Source organism: Rana temporaria, chromosome 5, assembly GCF_905171775.1.
Source record: "Rana temporaria chromosome 5, aRanTem1.1, whole genome shotgun sequence".
In the NCBI taxonomy this organism is placed as follows: Eukaryota; Metazoa; Chordata; class Amphibia; order Anura; family Ranidae; genus Rana; species Rana temporaria.
In genome coordinates this window covers 369,274,669-369,288,049 of record NC_053493.1, presented here as the reverse complement: position 1 = coordinate 369,288,049, position 13,381 = coordinate 369,274,669, and positions in this window count along the sequence as shown.

Below are 13,381 nucleotides of genomic sequence, written 5' to 3'. Positions count from 1 at the left end.
GAACCGCGGCAATACCGCCCGCAATGCGCCTCTATAGAGGCGCATTGCGGGCGATATTAACTCTTTATCGGCCGCTAGCGGGGGTTAATACCGCACCGCTAGCGGCTGATACCCGCGGCAATTCCGGCGGTATAGTGCCGCTATTTTTAGCGGCGTTATACCGCCACCGCAGCTCCCGCCCCAGTCTGAAAGGGGCCTTATGGTACATTTTAGGATGTTCCACTCTTTCTCTTTGTTCTCCTTTTTTTCCCCTTTTATCTCTCTCTATCCTAATTTCTTGTTGTTTTCCCCATCCCTCTCTCTAGCCGTCTTTCCTGTTATTTCTCTTATTCTTTTTCTTTGTTCCTCCCCCTCTTTTCCTCTCTCTTACATGTATTCTCTATTTTTATTCCTTCTCTTACTCCTTGGTGGGGGGATGGGATGAGTGGCAGTGCTGGCGGGGAATTGGGATGAGTGGCAGTGCTGGCGGGGAATTGGGATGAGTGGCAGTGCTGGCGGAGAATTGAGATTAGTGGCAGTGCTGGTGGCGGGTGGGATCAGTGGTAGTGCTGGGGGGAATTCTGATCGGCCAACTTAGGTGCTCTTGATCAAGGTCTTCTGCTGATCTGAGAACTGTAGTGGGGACTTTTAATTGGTAACTATAATTACAGGTAGTGTCACTCGCTGTGTCTCTGGCTTCACTGTGTCTCAGACTTTGTGGTGTCTCCCAGCAATGACACCTATGCTGAAATCAGGAGATAGGGTCTCCTCAAGCCCCTCCCACTTCAAATCCCTCCCCAGTCAGCTGACCTCTAGTCTCTGCCCCCCCCCCCAGCCAGGACGTGAACTGAATGGGCAGCTGTGAAGAGGCTGAATGGGTGGCCGTGGGCGAAAAGACTGAGCAGTACAGGCTTCAGAAACAGCCCAGGATTTGGTGACTTCTAGCAAATCGTCTTTCGATCCCCGAGGGGGTCCTGACTTCAAGCTTGAGAACCACTGCTTTAAGGGATCACTTTGCTTAGTAAATTGGCCATAATATGAAAATAGGCTGAGCATACTCGCACATTATAGCAAAAAACAAAATTGGGGGCCAAAATTGGTCATTTGGTTTGGTGGTTTACTTATGCTTTCTGAAAGGGAGCTCTGCTGTCTGTATAGATCAAGGCTTTCCAAACTTTTCAGTATGAAGGTCATGTCAAACATTTTACAACTATTTGCAGGCCTAAGGAAAGAAAAACTAAATTTTACTAACGAATAAGCCTTAGTTCACACTGCTGCGTTTTGATATGCGATTTGCATGTCAAATCAACTGCATTTTCCGGCAATGACACCGTCCTAAACGGTGCGACACCGCATGTGCAGTGCTGCACCGATTTAAAAAAGTAGTTTCTGTACTACTTTTTGCGACTTCGGCCCACAATTTACATTTGTGCAGAAACCTGTACAGATGTCTCTGTAATCGCGGCCGAAATCGGGACTGCCAGCAGGAGTGAAATTGTGCAAGTTCAGCTGAACTCGCACGGCTTCATTCCCGCAGCCCAGTGGGAACCTGAGCTAAATCAAATTTAAAGATAAGTTCACCTTTTATGACTTGTTACAAATGATCTTTTCTCACTGCCATAATCTAAAGAAAAAGCTTCTGTATGGGGAGTTCTGTGAATGAATGGACTAGAACTACCCACATCCTTTGTGGATGTTGGCTTGCAGTTTTTAGCAAACTACCACTGCGCTGTTGAGTGATCTGGTAATTTATTGAGTTTCCCTGTTAGTGTAAAACCACTTGCATGTACCATTTACAGGGCAGACAGCTTACACTGACAGTCTGCAGGAGACCTGCATGGCACCAGTAATCTGCTGAAAGCTGGTGCAATGTTTTCCAGGCTCTTAAAAAAAAATCTGTAAATGTGCATGTTTTTTTTTTTTTAAAGGTGAAGTTATCCTTTAAATCAGAGGTTTCCAAACTGCTGCCAGGGGCCCAGATATGGCCCTTTGCTTGCCTTTATCTGGCCGTCGGGGCACTATTCCCTCAACTGACTAAAGGCATTCTTTGTCCCACTGACCTCAATGAAGGGACACTATTCCTTCCACTGACCTCAATGAAGGGACACTATTCCTTCCACTGACCTCAATGATGGGACACTATTCCTTCCACTGACCTCAATGTTGGGACACTATTCCTTCCACTGACACCAACGATGGGACACTATTCCTACTACTGACACCAGAGATGGGGTACGAATTCTCCCACTGACACCAATGATCGAGAACTATTCCTTCCACTGACACCAATGGTGTCATTTTTTGTTACTCCCACTGACCACCACGCTTGTGGTATTGTTAAAGTGGTTGTTAAGCCACTTGTTTAAAGACCACCCATGCCCTCTGTTTTAGAAAAATAAGTTCCCCTGTGTCTGTGTTATATTATAAATATGCTTATCTGTACAAATAACACACAATCTTTCTGCGATCAGTTTCCTCCTCTCTCCTCTCCTCCCCGGCTGACATCAGGGGCAGTGCTCAGCCCCGCCCGCTGGAACTGTCAGCCGGGGAGGAGACGAGAGAGGAGAGACAGAGCGAGGAGTCACATGATCACAGGAAGACGCTGTGTTATCAGTACAGATAAGCATATTTATGATATAACACAGACACAGTGGAACTTATTGCTCTAATACAGGGAGTATGGGAGTTTTTATAGTTAAAGAGGAGGTCCAGGAAAAAAAAAATATTTAAAGCCAGCAGCTACACATACTGCAGCTGCTGGCTTTTAATAAATGGACACTTATCTGTCCTGGAGTCCAGCGATGTCGGCAGTAAGGAAGCTGAAAGGCTACACTGCCGCCACCATTGCGGGTAAGGGAACCCGACAGTGTAGCCTTTCGGCTTCACGCTGGGAGCCCTACTGCGCATGCGCGAGGCCCGCTCCTCTCTCCTATTAGCCCGTCGGCCAGGGGAGGAGGGAGCCTCGGCCAGACTCCCGGAAGTGGGAAAGTGGGAAAGGATACCTGTCTTTGACAGGTATCCTGTCCACCCTCCCCCTTAAAGGTGCCAATTGTGGCACCGGAGGGGGAAGGAATCCAATAAGCGGAAGTTTTTACTTTAGGGTGGAACTCCGCTTTAAGTATGAGAGCAGCAGGAGCGGCGGGAAGAAGGGAGAGGATGAAGGAAAGGACACAGGAGACAGAGAGCAGGGCTTAGGCATGGAGGCACATATGCTAAGAACGGTGTCAGTGCTCAGCAGCCCTGATATATCGTGGTCAGTGTACAGGGGAAGGGCATAGCCAGGCAGGATCAGACAGGTATTACAGGTGATACAAGGGGCCAAATGACACAGCACAAGCACTGTGCTGTATAACATGCTTTAAGGGAACAAGAACAATATTTGGGGTTAACAAAGCTTTAAATTCTACCGATGCCAGGTCAATAATCTACTTCCACTGGCTCCCCTAAAGTTGGATGGGCAATAAATTGGCCCTTTGTTTAGAAAGCTTGGAGACCCCTTCTTTAAATGAATGAATATGTTTTCTTTGGAGCTTTTATTTATGTAGTTAGCCACACTCGGGATTGCATCGCAGTATCCTGGGAAAGTTACTTACCTTGTCCCCAGGATCCTGTGATGTCTCCCCGCTGTGTCCACGGGCTGTGTACTCCGCTCGATCTATTAGGCTAGGTTCACATCACGATTTTTACATCCGATAAACGGACCGTAAAATCGGATGGAATCGTATATGACAAAATCGTATGTAATCGGATCAGTCATCCGATTACATACAATTTAGATTGACCACAATATAAAAAAAATCGGACATGATTTTAATACGAAAATCGGACACGATTTTAATACGAAAATCGGACACGATTTTAATACGATTTCAAATCAGGACCAAAAATCGTGGTCAAACACGATTTTTGATGCGATTTTAAATCGTATCAAAACGCATGCGGATCAAATCGGATGCACTTGGGGACCTAGATTAATGAATGGAAGTGAATGGATACGTTTTGCCATACAGATTTGTACGATTTTAAACCTAAAATTGTGAGAACAAGTAGGATGACAAAATCGTGGTGTGAATGCACCCTTACTGTGCCGATTTCTGTTCCCTGCAAATGTCACGACTCACAGGAGACGGAGCCCGGAGGCAAATTCAAAAAGGGAAAAATACAATATACATACAGTACACTGTAATCTTACAGATTTCATTACTGTATCAAATAATCTCACATCCCTTTTGTCCCTAGTGGTTTGTCCAGTGCCCTGCATGCAGTTTTATATTATATGTTTTAGCCTGGAAACTTGAGATTGTCCATAGCAACCAAAAAGTGTCCCTTTACGTCATAAGTGGTTTTAGATCATTTAGAAAACAGCGATAGTGAATTAGAATCGTTATCAGACACTGAAAGTGACTACAGTGACAATTCTGCAACTGAGAACATTTCAGTGTTTTTAATTTGATTACATTATTGAATACATTTTATCATTATTTGTTATATTTATTTAGAGATATTTATTATTTTATAATTTATGATTTCGTGTTTCAAACTTTATCATAACCAAACCAGGTTAAACCAAAAGAAATTTAGCACATGCCTCTCTCATCAGAGTCCCCTCTACATGAGAGTCCCTTCTACATGAGAGTTCCCCATATTTCAGAGTTACCCCTTACATCAGGGACCCCATTAGAGTCCATTATTACCTTACACTTACAGTATGACTAAAGCAGGAGTTGGGAGGTGGTGCATGATCGGTTGCTGTTACATATGGTAACCAATGACTGGGATGATGACAGCACAGCAGGGTGAACCTGGACTGAAACGGACCTGTGTATGAGCAAAGTGAACCAGCACTGAGGATATGACACTGACCCTAGCCCTCTGTGTTTCCTTTGTCTTCTCTTTAATGTATATTTGTAAAACAAAGATTGTGTATATAATAAAAAGAAAAACAAAAGAGCGCAAGTATAAAACAATGGAGTATTGTGGGATACATGCCAGGGAGGATTAGGGAACCTGTTTAACAATTTCTTGCTACTTTGACTGCTAGTGATTCTAGTGGTGTGATTGGCCACGTAGCTCCAACCTAAATATGCTTGCAGTGTAAACGTCTTCATAGAGCAGTCCTGTTATTTCCCAGGCTGACTGCGCTGTCATATCTGGAGGAGATATGTGTCCTGCACACTAACATGCACAAGATGTCACTGTTGCAGTTTAAAACACGGAAAATGTTTATTAATGAGAGGTGAAGTAGCGCCTTATTTTGTCCAGCCAGTAGGTGCTGCAAAGTTTCCACTGTACACGTCCGGACATTAACACTTATGTACCTGGTTTTCTTTCCAGTCAATTTACATTCAAGTATATAAAAACTCAGTCACTAAAATCTCATGTTAAAGGGGTTAAAGGCAGAAGTTTTTTTATCTTAATGCATTCTATATTGGGATGAAAATCCTGCTGTGTACAGCAACCCACTTAATACTTACCTGAGCCTCATCTCGCCCCAGCGATGTTGCAGGAGAGACTCTGCTGCCTGGGAGGCTGGGACTCTCCTCACCATTGGCTCCCGCTGCTGTCAAACAAAGTCAGCGAGCCAATGAGGAAAGATAGGGGGCGGGCCAGGACTTGGCTCGTAGGGTTGCCACCTTTTCTTCAAGTCAAACCCGAACATTTTAGCGGCACACAGCAATTTTTTTTTTTTATAGTATATACTATGCAGTACATATATTTTGTGATTACATAACATTTATAACCATATGAAGTTAATCACAAGAGTTGCCTCTTACGTTAGAGTCCACAGAGTTCCCCTTTTAAACCTAAATTCGCAGAGTTCCCCATTTACATCTGAACTTGTATAGTTTCTTTACACTGTAAGGGGGGACTCTGCATACTGATGTATGGGAGATCTCTGGGGACTCTGACCTAAGGGATGCTCTGGGAACCCTGATTTAAGGGGAACACTAAGAACACATCACACTCTCCACTTAGACAACTGCAGACAGCAACCCTGCTGGGAAGCCAGAGTCCGGTCTGAATAATGTGTCCGGGTTTCAGGTGGTCATAAACCCGGACACATGATTTAAAACCCGAAACCGAGAAGAGGAACTGGGCTGCTCTGTGCATAACCACTGGACGAAGCAGGTAAGTGTATAACATGGCTGTTATTTTTACACCAAAAAAATGAGACTTTAGGGCCAGATTCACATAGAATCGGGCTACGCTGCTGCGGCGTAACGTATCCCATTTACGTTACACCGCCGCAAGTTTACAGCGTAAGTGCTTGATTCACAAAGCACTTGCCTGTAAACTTGAGGCGGCGTAGCGTAAATCCGCCCGGCGCAAGCCCGCCTAATTCAAATGGGGCGGGGACCATTTAAATTAGGCCCGTTCCCGCGCCGAACGTACTGCGCATGCTCCATCCCTAAAATTAGCCGACGTGCATTGCGCTAAATGACGTCGCAAGGACGTCATTGGTTTCGACGTTAACGTAAATGGCGTCCAGCGCCATTCACGGACGACTTACGTAAACAACGTGAAATTTCAAATTTCGACGCGGGAACGACGGCCAAACTTAACATTCGCTAGACCACCTAGAGGGCAGCTTTAGTTTTACGCGACGTATCTCTACGGAAACGACGTAAATTTACAGCGACGGGCTAAGCGGACGTTCGTGAATCGGCGTAACTAGTCATTTGCATATTCTACGCCGACCGCAATGGAATCGCCACCTAGCGGCCGGCCTAGAATTGCAGCCTAAGATCCGACGGTGTAAGTCACTTACACCTGTCGGATCTTAGGGCTATCTATGCGTAACTGATTCTATGAATCAGGCGCATAGATACGACAATCGTATCTCAGAGATACGATGGCGTATCAGGAGATACGCCGTCGTATATCTTTTGTGAATCTGGCCCTTAGTGTTTAGTTAGTATCAATTTAAGGTCTTTTCAGAAGTCAATATTTTCAAATCTGCAACTTTCATTTAAATTATATCTGGTGATCCTGCTATGAAGGTCATTTGAATTAGTCAGTTCATCCAATCGGCTGAGACTAGTTAGACTTTTGATCCTAGTCATAGGTGTGTGCGGCCCATTGCATTAGGATGTGCGCCCCAAAGCTTAAACACACATACCTTTCTCTGCAGCCTCAGCTGCACAATCCAGTAAATAAATGGGAAATGCTCTGTGCTAAGCGGCTTCCTGTTCATTCACATACTGAAGAATAGAAAAACATAGTTTACTGTGCTTCAGTTTTGAATGGACACAGGGAGCAAGTGGTCATTTAGAAAAGGAAGGGGGTGGTAAGTTACATTTTTCCTAGCCCCTTCTCCCACTCTCCATCCTGAAACATTCCCACAGCAGCCGAGGGGAGAGGAGGAAAGCCAGCAGCACAGCGGGTCAAGGTGGCCAACAAGGGTGGGGGGCCTGGGCAGTAGGGGGAATCAGCACTGCACATGGTTAATAGGGTGTGTCCAGGCACACCTGGCACACCCCCTGCTCACGCCTATGCCATGTCACCACTGTCTTTCTTTTCTGGTTGATCACAACAGCAGAAGCTTGACCATTATCAATGTAAAAGTGTATTAAAAAATGTTGACCTTTTAGGCTCACTGCACACTGGGCTTAATAAACCAGCAGTTCCCTTGGCAGGAAAGAAAAAGATTATATAGAGCATATTTGTAAACAGTTTAGGAGACTTAAAAAAAAAAGTCTGCCAGAAAGCTCTAATCAGAAATGCAAACTAGAAGGTTTTTTTTCCTGCCTCTAAACGCTGAATGGACTGAGCCTAAATTATGTCTGTAACCCTAGGTTCACACCTATGCATTTTTTTGTGCATTTTGTAGAAACGCAATACAGTCCATTTAACATGTTTTCCTATGATACACGTTAATTTTGCACTGAAACAGAGTGCACAAAAACACTTCAAAACCACACCCCACATTCCCTGCACCCCCTCCAAAACAAATATACACAATGATTTTCAAAATATAGACTGCAGGTACTGTATATTCTTAGTAGAAACTGGGCAGCGGGAGATAGTACATAAACACTTGAAGAGGTAGCTAATTGAGAGAGACAAGGATTTATGTTAAAATAGAAAGTATAGTGAATCGTCTAAAAGAGAATAGTTACAAGTATTATACAGTGGTTGGACAGTATGTAATCCGCTTAAATAGGCAACAATTTAAAAGAGGAAGTTGTGGAAAGTTTTATCTCCAAATAGAAATTAGAGCACGTTATCTTAAAGACAATAGCCACAAACATTGTAGAGTGGCTGGAAAGCATGTAAGCAGCTTGGTTAGGCTGAAATATAAGAGGGAGGGATAAGGAACGCTTTATTATGAAATAAACATTACAGTGTAATATCTTGAGACAATAAGCAAAAATATCTTATAGTAAATAGACATTATGAAAGTACCTTAAGTATGCTGCAATTTCAAAAAGAGAGACGATGCAGGTAAATTTTAGAATAGAAACTAGAGTGTATTATCCAAGAGACAATAGCCACATGCCTTGTGCAGTGGCTGGACAGTACATATGCAAGCCTGGTTAGGCCACAATTTAAGAGGGAGAGACAAGGCAGATTTTATCCTCCAATGAATATTAGACTATATTATCTGAGAGACGATAGCCCCAAATATTTGTGAGTGTTGGGGCACTGAAATATGCCACACATTTAAAGACACAGTGCAGGAGTTACCCTGCAAGAATCATTAGAAATTTTACGACTATAGTCCAGCTGTGGAAATATTATTTGGCATCTTTTACAATTCTGGAGCACTGAAATAGACCACAACCTTTGAGGAGCAATGCAGGATTTACCTTGCAGCTAATTTTGTACCTGAGTTTGTGATGTGAAAACAACATTGTGTGACACCTTTACAATATTAGAGCACTGGAATAGGCTGGGAACATTGAGAGGCAATGCAAGATTTGCAGTTGAAGTCAACTTGTGGAAACATTGTTTTGCCTGTGTACAATGCTATAAGCACCAGAATAAGAAGCAAACTTTGAGGCCCCTTACACACGACCGAGAAACTCGACGGGCGAAACACATCATTTTCCCCGTCGAGTTCCTTGTTCGGCTGTCAAAAAAGTCGTCAAGCCAAATTTTCCCATTGCCCAACGAGGAAATAGAGAACATGCTCTCTATTTGGCTCAACGAGTTTCTCGGCGAAAAGTGTACATCATACATTTTAGTATCAAAATAGAGAGAAAAGTTGTTTGGTGTGCTTACCCTATTACTACAATTGACACCTTACATTTAAAATCCCTATAATTTTGGAAGAGGGATTACCCACTACCATACATGTTCTTTGTTTTTATCTGCTTCTCTTGATGGGATTGTGAGTTCTTGTCAATTGGTTCAGGAAACCATTCTCCCCACCTCCACCTTGTTTCTTTTAGACCAAAAGGATGTCGGTAAGGGACATTTCAGGGACAGATGAAAAAAAACAGATTTTTACATACTTTCCCTGGTTTTACTGAGGCTGGCAACCCTGATGGGGCCCGCGGGCAGTGCCCAAGTGCCCAAAATGTCAGTCCGCCCCTGCATAAGCTTAATAATAGCATGCAATGCCAAGCTCCCAGATAGCAAGCAAATTTGCTGCAATTTTGAAAATGACTTGCTAAGCTATTCCTAGACTTGTCAGGCTTCACAAGTTTGTTGGACAATTGCAGCAAGTCCACATTGCATGACTCCAGATCAACTTTCTTTGCAAACATTCTGCAAGTCTGCTGCAAGTTCTGGTTCAGTTATGTTGTGCAATAGTCATCCCACCACAGGGGGCACTGTGGATTTACATGCTGCAGACTTGCAGAGCTATTGCTATAGACTCACCACGGCAACTTTGCTCTTCCCAGAGACTTGCCAGGCAAATTTGCTACAAGTTGGAAAAGTGTCAACTAGAACTGGTGCTTCAAGTGCTCTGCAAGTGTACAGCTTGCAAGTGAAAAATGTGCTGCAAGTTAACAGACTTACAATTCAACACCGCCACAAATCTGTGGCAAGTTACCCTTGCTATCTGGGCTGCAGTTTCCAAAGTGAGCAAAATCTGTTCTTGTATTAAGAGATGCATGGACTCCAGAGAGAGTGATATAATTTTGCCCCCCTGTACAAATCATTAGTAAGATCTCATCTGGAATATGCAGTTCAGTTTTGGGCACCAGTTCACAAAAAAGATCTTGAGAAGAGCAGCCAAACTGATAAGAGGCATGAAGGAGCTCAGCTATGAGGAAAGATTAGAGGAACTGAATGTATTCTCTCTGGAGAAGAGGACATTAAAGGGGGATGTGATCAGCATGTATAAATACATATCGTGAACTTGGTGTTGAGTCATTCCCTTTAAGGTCATCACAGAGGACAAGGGGGCACTCTTTACATCTGGAGAAAAAGAGATTTAATTTTCAAATTCGGAAAGGTTTCTTCACAGTAAGAGCTGTGAAAATGTGGAATAGACTCCCTCCAGAGGTGGTTCTGGCCAGCTCAGTAAAGTGCTTTAAGAAAGGACTGGATTCTTTCCTAAATGTACAGAATATAACCGGATACTAACATTTATAGGTAAAGTTGATCCAGGAAATATCCAATTGCCTCTCGGGGATCAGGAAGGATTTTTTTCCCCTGCTAGAGCAAATTGGATTTTCGCCTTCGTCTGGATCAACTGTGGGGATAGGATTGTGTACATGTGATTGTATGATTTTTTTTTAATTATTGAACTAGATGGATTTGTGTCTTTTTTTAACCTGACTAACTATGTAACTATGACAGCTGTTGTAGCATGAAAGTGTCACAAAATGGTAAAAGCAGGTTTCAGGGAGGATTTCCTGTACAAATTCTCTTGGATAGATGAGATTGAAGAGGCTTCACAAGTAGGTTGCAGTTGGGTGCATATGGGTGAAAGTCTACAGAAGCAGACCCATAGAGTCTCCACTATATACGATTGCAAATGGTTTATTTTCAGCACTGTAAACAGAGAGAAGCACGTGTAGTCATTCCTCAAATATAATGCCCTTTCACCCAGTTTAAAAAAAACCTGTTTGTATGTCACATGCTGCGCTCAGACTTTGTTATTCTTGGCAGTGCGCTTTTTTTTCTCTGTATAGTTATGAAAGCTCTGGAACAGACATGATAGCCTTAAAGCTGAATTCCAGGAAAACGTAAAGGCAGCACTGCAAGGGTTAACCGCTAATTTTGGTGACTTTAGGGGCATAGAAAAGTAAATGTACTTTCCCGATCCTCTGCTCGTGCAGACTTCTGTACACTAAGATGACCAGATTTTTAAAATGAAATCCGGGGACATATTCTTTTTTTTACTAGTAATGGTGGCAATCAGCGACTCTCTGCCCGTCGCCGCCCGCCTCACAGCCTGTCAAGTCTCACTCTCCGTGCCCCGGCTACTACTGGGTGGGGAGCGGAGGAAGATCCCTCCACCAGGGAAGGCAAGGAGATAGGCAGGCAGGCAGCTGGCCGGGACTTGAGCCAAGGAAGAAGAACAGAAGTGGAGCCGAATAGGCATGTGCCCGAAAATATTCCCTCTGCTCCGACCAGCACATGATCATCAGAAAGGGGCACCAGATAATAGGAAAAAAATACAACCCCCCTAAGCTAGTAGGAACGGCGGAGTGGAGGTGTGTAATTCAGATTTTTTTTTTTATTATTCTGCACTGAATTTCTTTGAAATTGGCCCAGCCCCTGTTCAAATCCAATCCGGAGACAAAACTAGGGACAGACTTGGTCCGGGGATAGTGTCCTCAATCCAGGGACTGTCCCCTGAAACTAGGGATGTCTGGTCACCCTACTCTACACTGCTAGACTGGTCCCTGCGGCCTCCTCTCTACAGCACTCCAGCAGTCTAATGTCCTGACATCATGAAGACCAATGCAGGGTCCATAGATCTGAGAATGCTGATGGATGAACCAAAAAGACAGAGTTGTTGCTGCTGTAGTAACTAGCAATTGCTAAAGCAAGGTGGTCGCAGAGTGAGCCCATGCATTCAAAGAGGGGTTCTCTATTTGCTGTATTGGGATGTCTGTTTGCTGGATTGAGATGTCTCGTTGCTGAATATGTGGGGATGTCTCTTTGCTGAATTGGGATGTCTGTTTTCTGGATTGAGAGGTCTCGGTGCTGAATATGTGGGAATGTCTCTTTGCTGGATTGGCCTGTATTTTGCTGAATATATGGGGCAATTTCCTTAATGGATTGGGTTCCTTTTCATATATTAAGTTGTAAGAATGTTAAAATAAAAGTGAGTGCACCGAAGCACTCAGTGGGATGGCCAGTGAGCAGATTTGGTGGAACGGCCAGGGGGGACCCAGGCTTAAAGCTGTGTTTTGGGGGCCCCAAAATGTCTGATGGCTGCAGTGCCTCTCAGGAGCTGTGTCAACTCAGTGGCGACCCGAGCGAGATACGCGACACCTGATACATATAGAAACAAAAGGTGTTTCAATTAGGGGGGGGCACATGGTGGGGCACAGCACAATGTTGGGGGGGGGGGGTCAGGGCCCCCTCTGGCCCCCCTTAGTGACGCCATTGGCTGCCTTGCATCTCAGTAAGCAGTAAAATTGCTAATACCATGCCCAAGCCTAGAGCATAGACCAAACATGAAGTTTGGCTGTGAAACTTGGTCATTAAACTGGATCTCTAGTCATACAGAAACCTAAACTGTTGAAATTATTATTTTTTTACCTGTTTTATTTTCAAAGGATTTATTCATTCTTGTGGTTTACATACACCTGCCACTCTGTATAAACAGCAAGGTGACACCAATGTTTACCAATTTAGCTTTGCAGCCTCTTCTGTCACCTGACTGCTCATTGGACATTGAATGACCCCCATGACACTATTTATTTAGCAGCAATGTACAGACAGGTAACACAAGAAGCCGCAAAGCTGTTATAGGAGACTGCCTTGAAACTATTGGATTGATTTACTAAAACTGGAGAGTACAAAATCTGGTGCAGATGTGCATGGTAGCCAATCAGCTTCTAGCTTCAGCTTGTTGAATTAAATTGGTTGTAAAGGATTTTTTTTCCCTAAATAGCTTCCTTTACCTTAGTGCAGTCCTCCTTCACTTACCTCATCCTTTGATTTTGCTTTTAAATGTCCTTATTTCTTCTGAGAAACCCTCACTTCCTGTTCTTCTGTCTGTAACTCACCACCGTAATGCAAGGCATTCTTCCTGGTGTGGAGAAAGCCTCTTGAGGGGGGTGGGGGCGAGCAGGCAAGTCAGGACACTCTCTACTTTGCAGATAGAGAAAGGAGCTGTGTGTTAGTGGGTGACATGACACTCCTGCTCGCCCCCTCAAGAGGCTTTCTGCACACCAGGGAGAAAGCCTCGCATTACGGTGGTGAGTTACAGACAGAAGAACAGGAAGTGAGCATTTAATTTAAAAGCAAAATCAAAGGATGAGGTAAG